This window comes from Echinops telfairi, unplaced genomic scaffold (assembly GCF_000313985.2).
Source record: "Echinops telfairi isolate 266 unplaced genomic scaffold, ASM31398v2 ScPeMD7_7424;HRSCAF=8462, whole genome shotgun sequence".
NCBI classification, from domain to species: domain Eukaryota; kingdom Metazoa; phylum Chordata; class Mammalia; order Afrosoricida; family Tenrecidae; genus Echinops; species Echinops telfairi.
Genome location: NW_022111324.1, coordinates 33,494,325 through 33,509,851, shown reverse-complemented (window position 1 = coordinate 33,509,851; position 15,527 = coordinate 33,494,325). Strand labels below are relative to the sequence as shown.

Sequence of the window (15,527 nt, the reverse complement as noted above, 5' to 3'; positions counted from 1 at the left end):
AAAAAAAAAAAAAAGAAAGAAAAATGTCCTAATAGTCACTTATTTTAATCATTTCACTTTCATGATGAGAAATAGAATTTAGGCTACTTCCCTTAATAGAAGCCACACCCTGGAGTCTAACAAACTGGAATGCCCTACTCCCTACTTATAGTGCTTCGATGATAGGTTTACTGTAACAGTATTACCTTGCCCTTGTTCTTCCAGGGAGCTCCAAAAAGGTGTTTTCAACCAGTTGTCAGAAATGAGGGGGAAGAACGCTTTGGGTTCTGCTATCCTTGCAGTGCTTTTTGCTTGTTTGTTTGTTTATTTGTTTTTAATCAAATATCAAAGCTAAAGCTCTCAACCATTAAATCACATGGCAGATAAACTGGACAAGTTTAAGGACACATTATAATGAAGATCTCCCGTAGATACTGTAATTCTTTCCCTGGGTTAAAATTATTTTTAGAATATTTTAACTTTTATGTAGAAATAAGGTGAAATTTCAATTCAAATTTATAGTTAGGTGTAAAGACATAAAATATTCTTTGAACTTTGCCAGTGTGATTTCATACACATTTCCAAATATGAGAAGTAAATTTTATTTCTCAGATTGAGTTCTCCTTTTTCATCCATGAACGTTTATAGAAAATTTGAAAATGTCCTGACTATATTCATTTGTGATAAAAGAAACCAAAAGAAATATTGTTTATGGACAGAAGCTTTTAAAAACAAGATTTATAGGGTGGGGTGTGGGAGGTAAGAAAACAGACAATATCAAGTGGCTCCACAACTTAACCAAGCTACAGAGTCACCTTCCCTGGATTTAACCTGAAAGTATTTGATTTGTTGTTGTTGCTGTTTTTATTCAATCAAAAAGTGTTATTAATTTAAAATAAAAACCTGGACCTCCTTAGGTGTGCAGAGGGTAAGGGAAAGTGTGTGTGGCGGGGGAGTGGTGCACCCTTACAATGCTATGGTGATTTATGAGAGAACTGTGAATCTATCATACACTACACCAAACATTAAGAACCCATCAGTAGACATGAAAACCAAAACCAACATGATACACTGGAAAACCAAATTCATTGCCATTTAGTCAACTGTGATCCTTAGTGATGCTAGCTAGGGATTCCGTGGCTGCATATCTTTGGGGAGCAGACAGTTTCGTTTTTCTCCTCAAGCTTCATCGGTTAACTTGAATGGCTAACCTTGGGCTATCAGGTCAATATTTACATGACAGCTGTGTCACCAGAGCTTGGAGTCTTTATAAAATTAAACAAACAAACAAATAAACAACAACAACAACAAAAACCCCAAACACTCACTGTTATTGAATCAATTCCTAGTCATAGTGACCCTATGGGACAGAGCAGAACTCTCTAGGTGGAGTTCCAGGACGCTTTATGGTAGTATAAAGCCTCATCATTCTCTCAAAGGGCACTGGTGGTTTCAAACTGTCAACCATGTGGTTACCAGCCAAACATGTAGCCACTGTGCCACGAGGGATCCGGGGTCTTTATATAGATTGATCAATACCTGGGCGTCCTTGGAATCCATAGATGGTTAAGTGTTTGTGCAATAAACTACATGGGGGGCCATATTTGACCTCCTCTGACTTGCCTATTTCCAAGAAGCAGGGGTCAGATATGCCATATGCCTACACGGTCATGCTTCTTTAACTATTCCATCACGATCAGTTCCTCTTACACCACTCTACCTCTGGGCTGTGTTCTATAAATCCTTGCAATGGCCAAACACAACTCACAGAGAATTCTAATGATTAAGGGGGTTTATTAGGGGAGTAGACAGGTTAACAAAAATTGGTATCAATAAATGGTAAGGATTCAAACATTGGTCCACAGCAATACTTCTCCTCAGCCAGAAATTAGGTCTCTCTCTGCTCCTCACCCTCTCAGCCACGTGACTCCTTGGCCTCTGCCCTCCTAGCTCAGGAAACCCACCTTTCTCTGCCTCACACTCTCATAGGCTCAGCACTGCTCCTCTTGATGACTCATAGTCTCTGGGCCACAGTCTCTGGTGCTTCTTGCCTCAGCCTGTGCCACTTCAGAGACCTGGTACATACTCTTCTCATGACCTCAGGTTTTTATCCCTGTGTCTGAGATGGCTCTTACACACAGTAAGTTAGCTGTGATGGAGATGTGTTTTTTGTCTGTAATAGACATACTCGCAGGAAACAAAGGGTGTGTCTTGATTCATACCCTCTGCTAACATCAGCACTGAATCTCCCTTTAATCTTGCCCATTAGTATAAAACCCAACTCCCTCCTAAATAACATTATATCCAGAGGCATAGAGATCAGACTTATAATACATCACATAAGGAATTATGGCTTAAAAGCTATAGTAACTGACCACATCTCAGCTTGACTAATAACCCAAAATTGGCAGTTAGAGCCGACACAGAGGTTCCATGAAAGAAATGCCTTGTGGTCTTTTGATAGGCTCGGCATGTTCTCACTCATATAGTATGATTTACTTCTATATATATATTGGTTCTAATATTTGTCTAATAATATCATCATTAAAGGGATTATTAAAGATGTTAACAGGTTACAATGCAAGTGACAAATGTTCAAGACACAGTTGTTCATCAAGGCATGTTACAGAGTTATTTCAAGGTTGCTAATCAATGTCCAAAGGGCATGTCACTCCACTATGGGCATCGATTCAAAGGCATTAAACTCAAGCTTTTGAGGTCAGCAAATATAGCTCCCTGAATTAAAGACCCAGAAGCACCCTCTCCAGTAAGCCTCAGCCCAAAGACACTGAGCTCCATTTTTGTGGGTTACAAAGCCCAGCTTCCCCAATAAGGTACCCAGAGGTACCTCACTCTGGAAGCCAGCATCCTGCTCTACTTGTTCTGTAGGTTGGGAAGTCCACAATTCTGTTTCATGCTCCGCCTTCTGGTTGTGCTGTGATCCCTCCAAAGTTATAGTTCTATTCTGGATCCAGTAGGTTCCCTGTGTAGGAATCTAAGGTCCAGAGGATGAACTTCACTCCTCTTGGTACTTATTGTGAGTGAGTTCCCATCTCCTGATTCTCAGAGGGCTTATTTTATACCCAGCAGGGTGAAATTCCAATGATTCTGTTTACATTTACTCCCAAGTTAGCCCTATTGCAATTTTCCTCCACCTTATTACCCAGACCCATGTAAGAAATGTTCCTCAGTGGGAGGGAGTTAGAGATTTTGGCTAGAAGAGCCACATTGAAGCAACGACTATTCCCAAAGCAACAGCCTTTAAAATTCTATACAAAGCAGCTCTACTGTGTGCACACGGGGTAGCTATGCATCGGAATTGATTACCGGAACTTACTTGGTTGTAAATATCAGAAAGGCTCTCAATTCCTGCATCTCATAAATGTTTTGTGATATATAGAAAGCACAGAGCTCAGAGGCTCAAACCTACCCAATGCTATAATTAAAAAAAGAGGCCTTTTTATCTGCTTCAATAAAAATTATAGTTAAGAAAATCTGATCCAGAAGCTCTACTCTGTAAAATATGGAGTCATCATGACTTGGGATTGACTGGATGGTCACTAGTTCAAACTGAATCAGTAAGTAAATTAATTCCCATTTCTCAGAGAACAGACCTGGGGTCAATGGGTTGCAGTCAGCAGGAAGAGGAATAGATTTTAGAGATCACACAATATAGATTTGACACTAGTATGGGAAATTGAACCCCTTTTTCACAGGAAGTGTTTAAATTTGGATATTAACTATTGCATTGGGGATACTTTTGATGATATAACATTAAAATCACTTTAAATCTTGCAAATATTTTATAAACTATTTCACTACTTTAGAATATGGTTCTGTAATTTGGTCATCATTTCCAATCATCTCATATACATTCAAAAACTGGGTAATAAATAAAGAAGAAGAGAATTAATGCATTCAAATAATGATATTATAAAGAATACTGAATATACTGTGGACTGCCAGAAGATCAAATAACACTTTCTTGAAAGAAATACAGGTAGAATGTTTGTAAGTGCAGAGAGCAAGCCTTCCTCTCATTTACTTTGGACATGGAATCAGTATAAACCAATTATTGAGGAAGACCACTATGTTTGGTGATGTAGAGAATCGACCTAAAAGAGGAAGATGCACAGCCAGAAAGATGGACATACTGGTTGGAACCACAATTGTGAGGATGGTGCAGGATGGGGCAGTGTTTGGCCCTGTTGTACACAGTGCTTCTGTGAGCTGGAATGAACTTGACCTAACAAGGGCAACAGCACAGGCTTCTCTACTAAGGTGAGCTCCTGGCCTACTCATCCTTTACTTTTATCTTTATCTTGTGCTATCATGTTGGTTTTCTGCTAACTGAAGTCTCATTATTTTAGAACCACCAGGGCTTCTATAGAATATAAGATTTGGCATTCCATTCTTATAAAGGTCGTAGCCTAGGACACCAATAAGGCATTTCTACTCTTCACCACAGAGTTGCTTCTAGTCATAATTAACTTCGTGAATCGATCACTTTAGCTTCAGGAGGAGAGCTAGTCTTCATCTTACTCACATTAGACATTATCAGGAGAAACTAAACCCTAATTGTTATTAACAAATCTAATTTTAAAACAATCCAATTATGCAAATCAGTTAACATGGGATTAAGTTTATAGTGAGCATTCCAAAGACGGATATGAAGATTTGGTAATAGTTATCATTACTGCCAATAATTACATTAAAAGTTCATTAAAGATACAACAGTGTTTTTCACCTTCATATCCAGACTTTTGTGAATTTTCTATATGAAAAGAACATGTGAAATACATGTTTCTTTAATAATTGGATGCATGAGTACATGTATAAATGCTGAACAAAAATAAAGAAATGACTTAAGATTACTTCAATTCTGAAACTCCAAATGGATTAAGATAGTCTTAATAAAATATTGATCTCCCTGGATCAAGTCATATATATTCCACTGTGTTCCTCATCTATTTTTATTAGGAGAGTATATTTTAAGAAAAAAACCCAGCAAATTAATTGTCATGAATTGCCATTAGAAAAAGTTTGCAGTCTAATTCAAGCAAAGTGAAAATAATGGCTTGCATTTGACATATGTAAAAATATGACTTGAATTCTAGCTATTTAAGGATTGCCAGAAAGGAAATTTGAATGATGTTAAAGGAGAAAAGAACTAGAATGGGGCCTGTTACTCCAGGTAGAGTGCTATGTGGCATTATGCCAGAAGATAGCTGGCAGTAATAAGTGAGGCAACTCTTTAGCAAAGGACAATGGGACAATCACAAAGTACTTCTGGAACAAGGGTGGGTAGAGGCTTAGAATGGACAGATACAGCTGTCTGTATGGTGTTAGGAAAATGAGCACTAATCTCTGTAAATCGCTCCAGGAATGTGATGTTATTTTCCTTTCCTATTGTCCTAGGCAGAGGTAATTCTACTGGCTTCCACTTGGATCTTCGTACCACAATAGTCCTTTTTCCACACATTATACCCGTTGCTGACTATGTTTATTCCTCATATGCATTCTGAAACTTGGGAAATTGCTACAAGATAGGCTCAGGGAACCATTGAACTCACTATGAGATGAACTTGAGCTAAGTCTTCATTAATGACTTGACCCTCATACATCCCTGTTCTGAGAGATGTGCTTTCAGAAGGCTGGATTTTCCTGGAGTTAATGTCAATTTAGAGCCAGTGTCCAGTTATCCTTGAAAAGTGTGATAATTTCTTTTGCCCTGATGAACAAACTCTCTCATAAAAGGTCATAAACCCATTTGGAGAAGGTTGGAAAAAAACTAACAGTAAAAACTTTTGGTGGTCTAAGAGAGTCCTTCCTGAAAGGGGGCCAGCGTTTCCTTAATTTAAGGGGCTTGGGATATATAAACTATGTCTGGGGTGTCATTGGGAGGCCTTGACACTCTGTTTAGACAATTCAAGATAGACCTAGAGTTATCCTTTCAGTAAATATGTTGTAAGTTTCACACCTATTTTACTTCTAGGAGCCAATGAAGTAAGATAAAAAAAAAATAAGGATATTCTGATTCCTCCTTTGACTGCTGTCCATTGTGGTAATTATGCTCACCTCAGAGGAAGACCTGGGATCAATACATTACAGTCACAATAAGAAAAATAGATTTTAGAAAGATAACACAATGTAGACCAGACTCTCTATTATGGGAAATTGAACTCATTTCCCCCAAGAGGAAGTTTTTAAATATTAGTGCCTTGAGGATTAATTAGACTTGGGAATTAATTTAAACTATTCATCCTTTGATTTTGTTTCTCTATAACCACTCTCGGTACCAAATGTGTGCGACTGAGAACACAAAACCAGGGATATCTATGAGGAACATGGCTGACACAGAAGCAGGTTAGGCTAGTCCTGTTCAATTCTGTGGGTCAGATGTTAAGCTGGAGGCTTTTAGGGACTTGTGTAGCTGTTGAGCCAGGAAGCAAAAGACAAGGCAGGTAGACAAACCAGGAAGACCATGTCGGGGGATGCAGAGACAGATCAATTCAAGGTCAGCAGGTCAGATGAGAGCTTCTGTTGACTCCCTAGGTCAGCAGGCAACATGATGGCTGTTGATTCAAGTCTAATGAACTGGAGATCAATGAGCCAGTTGTAGGATCCAGATAAGCAAAAGACCAAAGACATTTTCCACAGCAACTACGTATATAGGAGTAGGTCACAACACTGAAGAAACTTCCCTTTAGTGCACTTTACCTAAATCTTCTAACAAGTGCTTGGCTGCTCAGAGTAGATGCAATCATGACGTTTATTCAGCTTTAAGTCCCAGAGGGAGCATCATCAGGGTATAAATGCCGAAGCACCGAGTATCTTGACTGAGCTAAGTTGACACAGAATGAAACCATCACACATAATTGAATGGATTGGACATTGTTCTGTCTTCTTTATATGATTTCCATTTTTACCCATGATTTATCTTCGTTTGAACTATCTGGCAGAGGACGTCATCATGAGGATATCAGATGGTAGATTTTCACAGGCCAAGCATGAAAACATAAGCATCATTTCCACACATAAGTAATTACCATTAAGCTATTACATGACCACCTCTGACTACAGATATACTAACAGTGTGTCAAGAAAGTCCAGAAAGAGTATGTATGTCTTTGTGTGTGTTTTTGTATATTTAATAAATTCAGCCCCACACTGAACAACACTCAAACACTTAATATAAGAAAAAGAACTCCTTATGATATTGTTGCAACAAATTAGGTTTAAGTTTATGAAGTCTAGAAAATAATAACTTTCATAACTAAGTTAAGACATATCCTAGAAAGCTCATGGGATTGTTTATTATTTGAACAAAGCAGAGTCTGCTTTGCTTGTTTGCTTGTATATTTTGTAATAAGTACTGTGATGTTCAAAAATTCGTAGAAAGTTCTTCAAATTTTGTTAAATACTTAATTAGTTTATAGAGATATATTTAAATATTTAGTAACAAAATTGCTATGTTATTATGAAGTATTATCAGGTGGGCTTGGATGTGTTTTTAATGTTTGTACAACAGAACAAAGCACTGCCTTGTCCTGCTACGTGCTAAAATGTTCATGGGTGAGGCCGGTTTTGTAGCCACTTTTGTCACCATTTATCCCCTTTTTCACTGACCCTCTACTTTGTCAAGCATGATACAATTTTCAGGGATTAGTCTCTCCTGATAATATGTCTAAAGTATTGAGAATCTTGCCATACACCATTCTTAAGAAGCATTCTGACTACTTCCAAGAAAGATTTGTTAATAATTCTGGTAGGCTATTGTATATTCAGGCATAATCAATACACTTTACCAATATCATTATTAAAATGTATCAATTCTTCTCAAGTCTTTCTTATTAATTGTCCACCTTTCATTATACATATGTGATGATTAAAAATTTCATGGTTTGTGCAATACATCATTTGCTTTCTTGATTGATGTTTTAGTAAGTATTGAGTGTGGATTCAATTGAAACCAACTTCTTGACAAATTCAAAAATTTCCCCATTTATCATGATGTTGACTATTGATCCAATTGTGAAGCTTTTTGTTTTAATTACATTGATTTGCAATCCTTACTAAACACTTCAGTCTTTTATTCCTTTTTGTAAAAATCATTTTATTAGGGGCTCATACAACTCTTATCTCAATCCATACACACATCAATTGTGTAAAGCACATTTGTGCATTCATTGCCCTCCTCATTCTCAAAATATTTACTCTCCACTTAAGTCCCTGGCATCAGTTACTCATTGTTTCCCCCTCCCCCCCACTGTCCCCTCCCTCATGAACCCCTGATAATTTATAAATTATTATTTTGTCATATCTTTCCCTGTCTGACATCTTCCTTCACCCACTTTTCGGTTGTCCGTCCCCCAGAGAGGAGGTCACATATTGTTCCCTGTAAGTGGTTCCCTCTTTCCAACCCATTCTCCCTCTACCCTCCCAGTATCACCACTCACACCACTGGTCCTGTAGGGATCATTCGCCCTGGATTCCCTGGATGTCCAGTTCCTATCTGTACCAGTGTACATCCTCTGGTCTAGCCAGACTTGCAAGGTAGATAGAATTCATATCATGATAGTGGGAGTGGGGAGGAAGCATTTAGGAACTAGAGGAAAGTTGTATTTTTCATCATTGCTACATCGCACCCTGACTGGCTCGTCTCCTCCCAGAGACTCCTCTGCAAGGGGCTCCCCAGTGGCCTGCTAATGGGCTTTGGGTCTCCACTCCGCACTCCCCCCATCATTCACTATGGTAAGATTTTTTGTTCTGATGATGCCTTATACCTGATCCCTTCGACACCTCGTGGTTGCATAGGCTGGTGTGCTTCTTCCATGTGGGCTTTGTTGCTTCTGAGCTTGATGGCTGCTTGATTACCTTCAAGCCTTTAAGACCCCAGACGCTATACTTTTTGATAGCCGGGCACCATCAGCTTTCTTCACCATATTTGCTTATGCACCCATTTGTCTTCAGTGATCCGGTCGACACCTCGCAATCACACAGGCTGATATGTTGTTCCATGTGGGCTTTGTTGCTTCTGAGCTAGATGACTGCTTGTTTACCTTCAAGCTTTTAAGACCCCAGACACTATATCTTTTGATAGCAGGGCCTTTGCTAACCTCCATTATTTCTCAGTTCACTTACTTTGGTTATATCATTCTGTTAGTCAATTCACCAGTATTTCAGGCAGTTATGATACAGATGTAGTTAAATCTTTCCTTATTATAGATTTGTGAGTCATCTTCAATTAAGGAAAATAATTTTTTTGAATATGATTCTTCTCTCTCTACTCTCTTTTTTCAAAATAAATTGTAACAAAATGAAAAATTTGTTCTCAGAAACACTGTTTATCTCTTTCCCTATACAACACATAATTTTAGGATTACTTTAGTTCAAGTTAGCATTTTATGTAGACCCCGTCTTAGGTGTCAATTTTTAAATATCATTGCTGAATGCTAGTAACATTCTTACATCTTTTCTGGTGGTATATCCCTTACTGAAACATTTTATTTTTAAATTGAAGCACACAAGTAAGGGCATACATTTATTAATGTTACGCCATTTACTTTTTGTCATCAAAACCGTGTATTTTATTTGTGTTTATTCAGCTCCACTTGTTCCTTAGTCTTATTCCTTCTTGAGGGTCTTACTGATGACAATATACTGCAATTTTTACATAGCTCCGAGCCTGGCTTTTTTCTTTTACCCTGATCCCATGAATACCTGTGGACTTGGTTAATTAAGCTTATTTATATCATTAAACCTATGGCAAACAAAGTATTCCACATATTTTATTGCATATTTACATATGTTATTTATAATATTATAAATAATAGTTTTAAAATACCAATCCATAATTGCCTTCACTAAAAATGATTGTTAATGTATGTAACCTTTTCCCCCCAAAGTAATTAAAGATAACTTCTTTCAAGATTTGGCAAATATTTCATAGCAATATTTTTAAGCATATTGTGAAAATGGAATGAGATGCTTAATTTTTCAGTGATTTCTCAAAAGTTAGTACTTCCCTGGTGGCATAGCGGTTAACTGTTCAGCTGCCCAGAAGGTCAGTAGTTTGAACCCATCATCCAACTCACAGAAAAAGATGTGCTACTCTGCTTCCATAAGATGTACAGCTTAGGAAACTCTTTGGACCAGTTCAATTCTCTCTTTTTTTTTTAATAATCATTTTACTAGGGGCTCATACAACTCATCACAGTCCATACATCCATCATTTGTGTCCAGCACATTAGTGTATATGTTGACTTCATCATTCTCACAACACCCACTTTCCACTTGAGCCCTTGGTGTCAGCTCCTCATTTCCCCCCCTCCCTCTCTGCTCCCCTCCCAAACCCTTGATAATTTATAAATTATTATTATTTTATCATATCTTACCCCATCCGATGTCTCCCTCACCCACTTCTCCGCTGTCCGTCCCCCAAGGAGGAGGCCATATGTAGACCTTGTCATCTGTTCCCCCTTTCTCCCTCACCTTCCCTCCACCCTCCCGATATCGCCGCTCTCTCCACTGGTCCTGGGGGGTTCATCTGTCCTGGGTTCACTGTATTTCCAGTTCCTATCTGTGCCAGTGCACATCCTCCGGTCCAGCCGGATATGTAAGGTAGAATTTGGATCATGGTGGTGGGGTGGAGGAAGCATTTAAGAACTAGAGGAAAATTGCATATTTCATCATTGCTACAGTTGTTATGAGTCATTTACCAAATGACAATGGATATGATATGCTGGACTATTTTCCCCAATATATCATTTTTGTAACTATTACTAATAGTATTTAGGAACTTTCAGAGGAAAATGGCTGGGTTCTATGATTCAACATAAAGTTATTGGGTCTGGAATATGACGGGGAACTCCAAAAATGATGCTCATTTATTATTTTGATTAGAGGGGGATAGTGCATTTAGAGTTCATTCCACCAGGCCAGATTTAATCAAGCTTTCTATTTAGAGGTACTGAAAAGATAGCGTAATAGTATGTGAAAATAAAAGTCTGATATGTGGCAGAAAGGGGACTGGTTTTGACACCATAACAATGCTCCTGTTCACACAGCCAGTTTTGGGCAGAAAACAACATGCAAGAGTGCCCATGCTCTTTACTCACCTGACCTTCCTCTGTTTCCACGAATGAAGAGGGACATGAAAGGACGCAATTTCACGATGAAGAAGAGGTGAAGAAAAAATGAGGGAGGTGCTTGCTGTCAGCCATCTACACAGATGAGTTTCAAAAATGTTTCCAAGAATGGAATAGCAGATTTGACAAATATATTAAGTGTAATGCAGAGTACTTTGAAGGGGATAAGGTTGTTTTAAAAACAGGAAATACATATCTTTGGAAAAGACTCCGGTTCCTTTTTGGGTCCCCCCTGGTATAATTCAGTTAGTATGTGTTGCAGATAGAGAAGTTCTGGTGGCACAGTGGTTAGGTGTTGGGCTGCTAAATATAAGATGACCATTTGAAAGCACCAGCAGCTCTGCAAGAGGAAGAAGAAGCTCTCAACTCCCATAAAATGTTACCGTCTCCAAAATCCCCAGGGACAGGTCCACCCTGGCTTGGAGGGGAACTATGAGTTAGAATTAACTAGATGGTAGTGAGTTTGATTTTTTTCTTTAGTAAGATGGACATATATGATCTCAACCTTTAAAATTATGACATGGCCTAATGGACTGCTACCATATTACCTTTTTTGCTTTATTTATATAGTAGATATCTTAAAATCCTCGTTCCCTCCCTTTTGAGATATTATACAAATTGCATCCCTATAGGTAGAGGTCTTCTAAAAGGATCCCTTTCTTCCTGCTGCTCATCAAATCATGTTACTATTATAATCAAGAATACAATTGACTAGATATTACAATTTCCACTCCTTGACACTTACCAGAATGAAAGAAATTTTAATTCTTCTTCTCTGTGAATGGTCATGGAACAATCATTTAAATTTGATCTTTGTTTGTGTAGAGTTCCTATCTATAATTCCAGAAGTATATTCTTCTGGGTTATATTTGGCTTCTTTTAAAACACTTAATTTTTTTTCTTTTTGCTTTCAGGTTATGCAATGTAGATATTTCTTTTAATGTGACTATGACTGCATTACTCATCAGGCTTGTGCAGTCAAGCTGTGAGCTGCAAAGGGATTGTCTCCTATGTTCTGTTTACATGTAACTGAAGGCTTTTCATTTGCAGTAATTATGCAGCTGTCTCATGATTCTGCCATGCTGGACATGTTTGTCTTGCTTTTGTGTAATCTCATTGACACAAGTTATAAGAATCAACCACATTGAACAGTTAAATAAGCAGTCATAATGCAAATGAGTAAAAGTCTCTTGTGAATCATCCTTATTCTTTTGTGAAGTACATACAAATATGCTAGATACTAAATATTAACAAATGTGTTATTATTTTATTCACAGAGTTGGATAATAACATCAATATAAAAACAAAAATCAAACACACCCGATTCCTCAAGCAAAGAATTGTAAGAGTGTAGTTTTTGCTTTATTTTTATTTTTTGGTCAATATCATGGTTCTTATGAGGCATCATTATTGCTCAGTTTGCTTGCCAAATATGTGGACATCACTTTAAATCATGTTATCAGTTTTATATTCAGTATTCTGTGAGATTGTGAACAAAAAGATTTTAAAGCCTTTCTATATCAGATGACTTGACACAGTAGCTGGAATGATGGACGCAACCATAGCGATAATTCTGAGGACTTCGCAGGACCGGGCAGGGTTGTATTCTGTTGTACAGAACTGACTTGGGGGCACCTAGCCTCAACAACATTGTCTTTAGTTGATAGTTGATAAGCTAACTGGAAAAATAGAATAACAAAAACAAATTTCAGAAATGTCTCAAACAAAGAGAACAGGAAAAAAAACGTTGTTCTTCCTTGCACTTCCCCGCCTTCTTTTCGCATTTTAATGATTAAAGAAAGCATACAAAAGGCATGCTATTGTCATTGGGCAACACATGGCATGTCTATGTACTTTATTTGGTAATTGATGCTACATCTAGAAGTAATTTTTATTTCAAATAATGTAGCACACATTTTGGACTAAAATGATCCTAGGCAAAACTTTGTATGGTCAAATCATGCTTTGGGAGTGTTACTTCATCTGTCTTGTCTTTGTAGACACAGAAAGACCTGAGCGCTTGTCACTTACAGTATGTAAACGTCGGTTATATTAAATGATGTGCTTAATGTTAGGTAATTGGAGCCTCAGTGGCACAAGGGTAAGCTCTAGACTTCTCACCTCAAGGGTTGCCACGTGTAGTCAACATACATCAGAATTAACTCAACAGTACCTAGTGACAAAAATTGGCTACTTATGATGATTTGAGTTGAAAACATACATCAAAATTATTTTCTAATAAAAGTCCATTAAAGAAAATCTTTGATATTTATTTTGTTCCCAAGGCAACGATAATGAAGTATAAATTTAGGAACAGTGATAATAAGTAAACAATATTCTAATATATTTAGTCATTCCTTGTGTAAAACCAGTTGAACAGACACGTTTTTGTTGAGTTCTAATCAAAAGACTTGCTTTATTTAATATTTAAATGTCTACCATTTTGTAAGCTTATAAAAGTCTACAAGTGTCTAATTTCTACTTAGCTAAATTGTATACTTGTGATTTAAACTATATTTTCCTCAGACTCTTATTTGATATATTATCTGTACATGGTTGATTGTAAAGCCAGACATATAAGTGGATCTTTTTGGAGAGGTATGCTTTTTCACCTTACTGAAAACACAAATGTATTTTGTTCATATTGTGGTAATGATTTCTTCCCCTTCTGATGTTTTTATTGACCATTGAGTCTATATGACCAATGTTAGCATTGATTTATTCTTCCTTGACAGCTGATCCAACTCTATTCTTCAATGATTTGACCACTAGATGGTAGGGTTGCTTTGTCTAACTAAGTACTCTGGTATGGTCTCAATGCAGCATAAATAAATTAAAAAAATTTACTTTTAACATATTTATCTTTTATCTTAATAGATTTATTATGAAAGTCAATTTAAATTTGTTAATAAAATATGTAACTAATTGAAGACATATCACAAAGAGGCAACATTTAAACAAACCATAATCCATGGCACTTTTGTTTCTTTAAATCATTTAGCCTATTTTTTGTTAAATGCCTTTGTTCCTTGGTTATTAATTTATTTTCAAGACTTCTAAGTATGTGACTAAGTGATAGATACAAAGTATCGAACAGCCAATATAGCCTAGTACTATCACTCTCTATTAGGAGAGCAGTGAAGTGAAAATTATATAAATAAGCAAGTGGCAGCTAGGTCACCAGAGTGTACATGGTGGTGGTAACACTTTTCAGACTCCATGGGCTGCTAGAGGGGGGAAGATATGCCAGTGAAAAACTAGACAAGCAGGAAAAGAGGGAATGGTGTTTTGAGCTTCCAAAAATGATGTGAAGACGGATGGACCAGGTTTAGGCCTCAAAGGGTGGGACTTAGTTGTTGTATTTGAGGAAGTCTCATACAAGGATTGTCATAAAGGCTTTTTCTTTTCTTTTTGTTTTGTGATTAGATAACGATATATTAAGACGGAACGGCAAGAACAGAACCATAAAACAAGCAAACAAATAAATAACAACTTAGCTGTTATTATTGGAAGAATGTTTTATATCTTCTTGCTCTTCTGTTATAAAACTTTAACTTATGTAATAGTACGAGTCATTAAAATTGTCTACCTAATAACGTGAATGACAGAGTAAATCAGTCAATAGGATGCATGACTCATTATCTGATCTAGCAATTCTAGGGGCGAAAGACAAGTCAGGGACATGATCCAGCTTTATATTTTGAAAATCATTTGGTTCAATGCAAAAGGTTAAATCCTTATTTACTATTTTTCTCTTTTGAACAAAATCATGAAAGTGGATGCTCAATAAAATATCAGATAGTCACAATTCTCACCTTTGTTAGTAGACATAAACGGATATTGGAGCCCATAAGTGCATAGATGTCCTAACATTGGGGGATTGGTTTACATGGGCAGTTGGTGCCAATTAGTAAGCACTTAACATACCTTTCAGAACTTAAAGGATGCACCAGGACTCTTTAAGGTGTTGAAAAGTATGGATGTCACTTTGATTGTGTGTGCTGGCCCAGGTTATTATATTTTCAATGGCTTCATATGCATGTGAAAGTTGGTCATTGAATATCAAAGCCTGAAGAAGAATCTACATTTGAATTGTGGTGCTGGTGAAGAATAGTGAAAGTACCAAGATATTAACTGCCAAAAGAATGAACAAACCTATCTTGGATTAAGTACTGCAAAATGCTTTTTAGTAGAAAGAATGATGAGACTTTGTCTCTCCTACTTTGGACATGTTACCATGAGAGAGCAATCCCTGGAAAAGGAAAGCATGTTTGGCAAAGTGGAGGGCCAAAGAAAATGAGGACGATCCTTGTTCTTTGTCAGTGGCTTGATGTTGTTGCTGTTTTGTTGTACATTGTTGCTTGGTTTTGCTCTGTCTTGTTTTTGTGCATGTTGTTG

The 15,527-nt window shown here is 37.2% G+C and overlaps 1 protein-coding gene across 3 annotated transcripts in view; it reads left to right on the top strand.

The window, feature by feature from the left end:
• The window catches only part of BRINP3 (BMP/retinoic acid inducible neural specific 3), a 524,991-nt gene that overhangs the window by 198,863 nt on the left and 310,601 nt on the right, over nt 1-15,527 (top strand). The window lies entirely within an intron of this gene.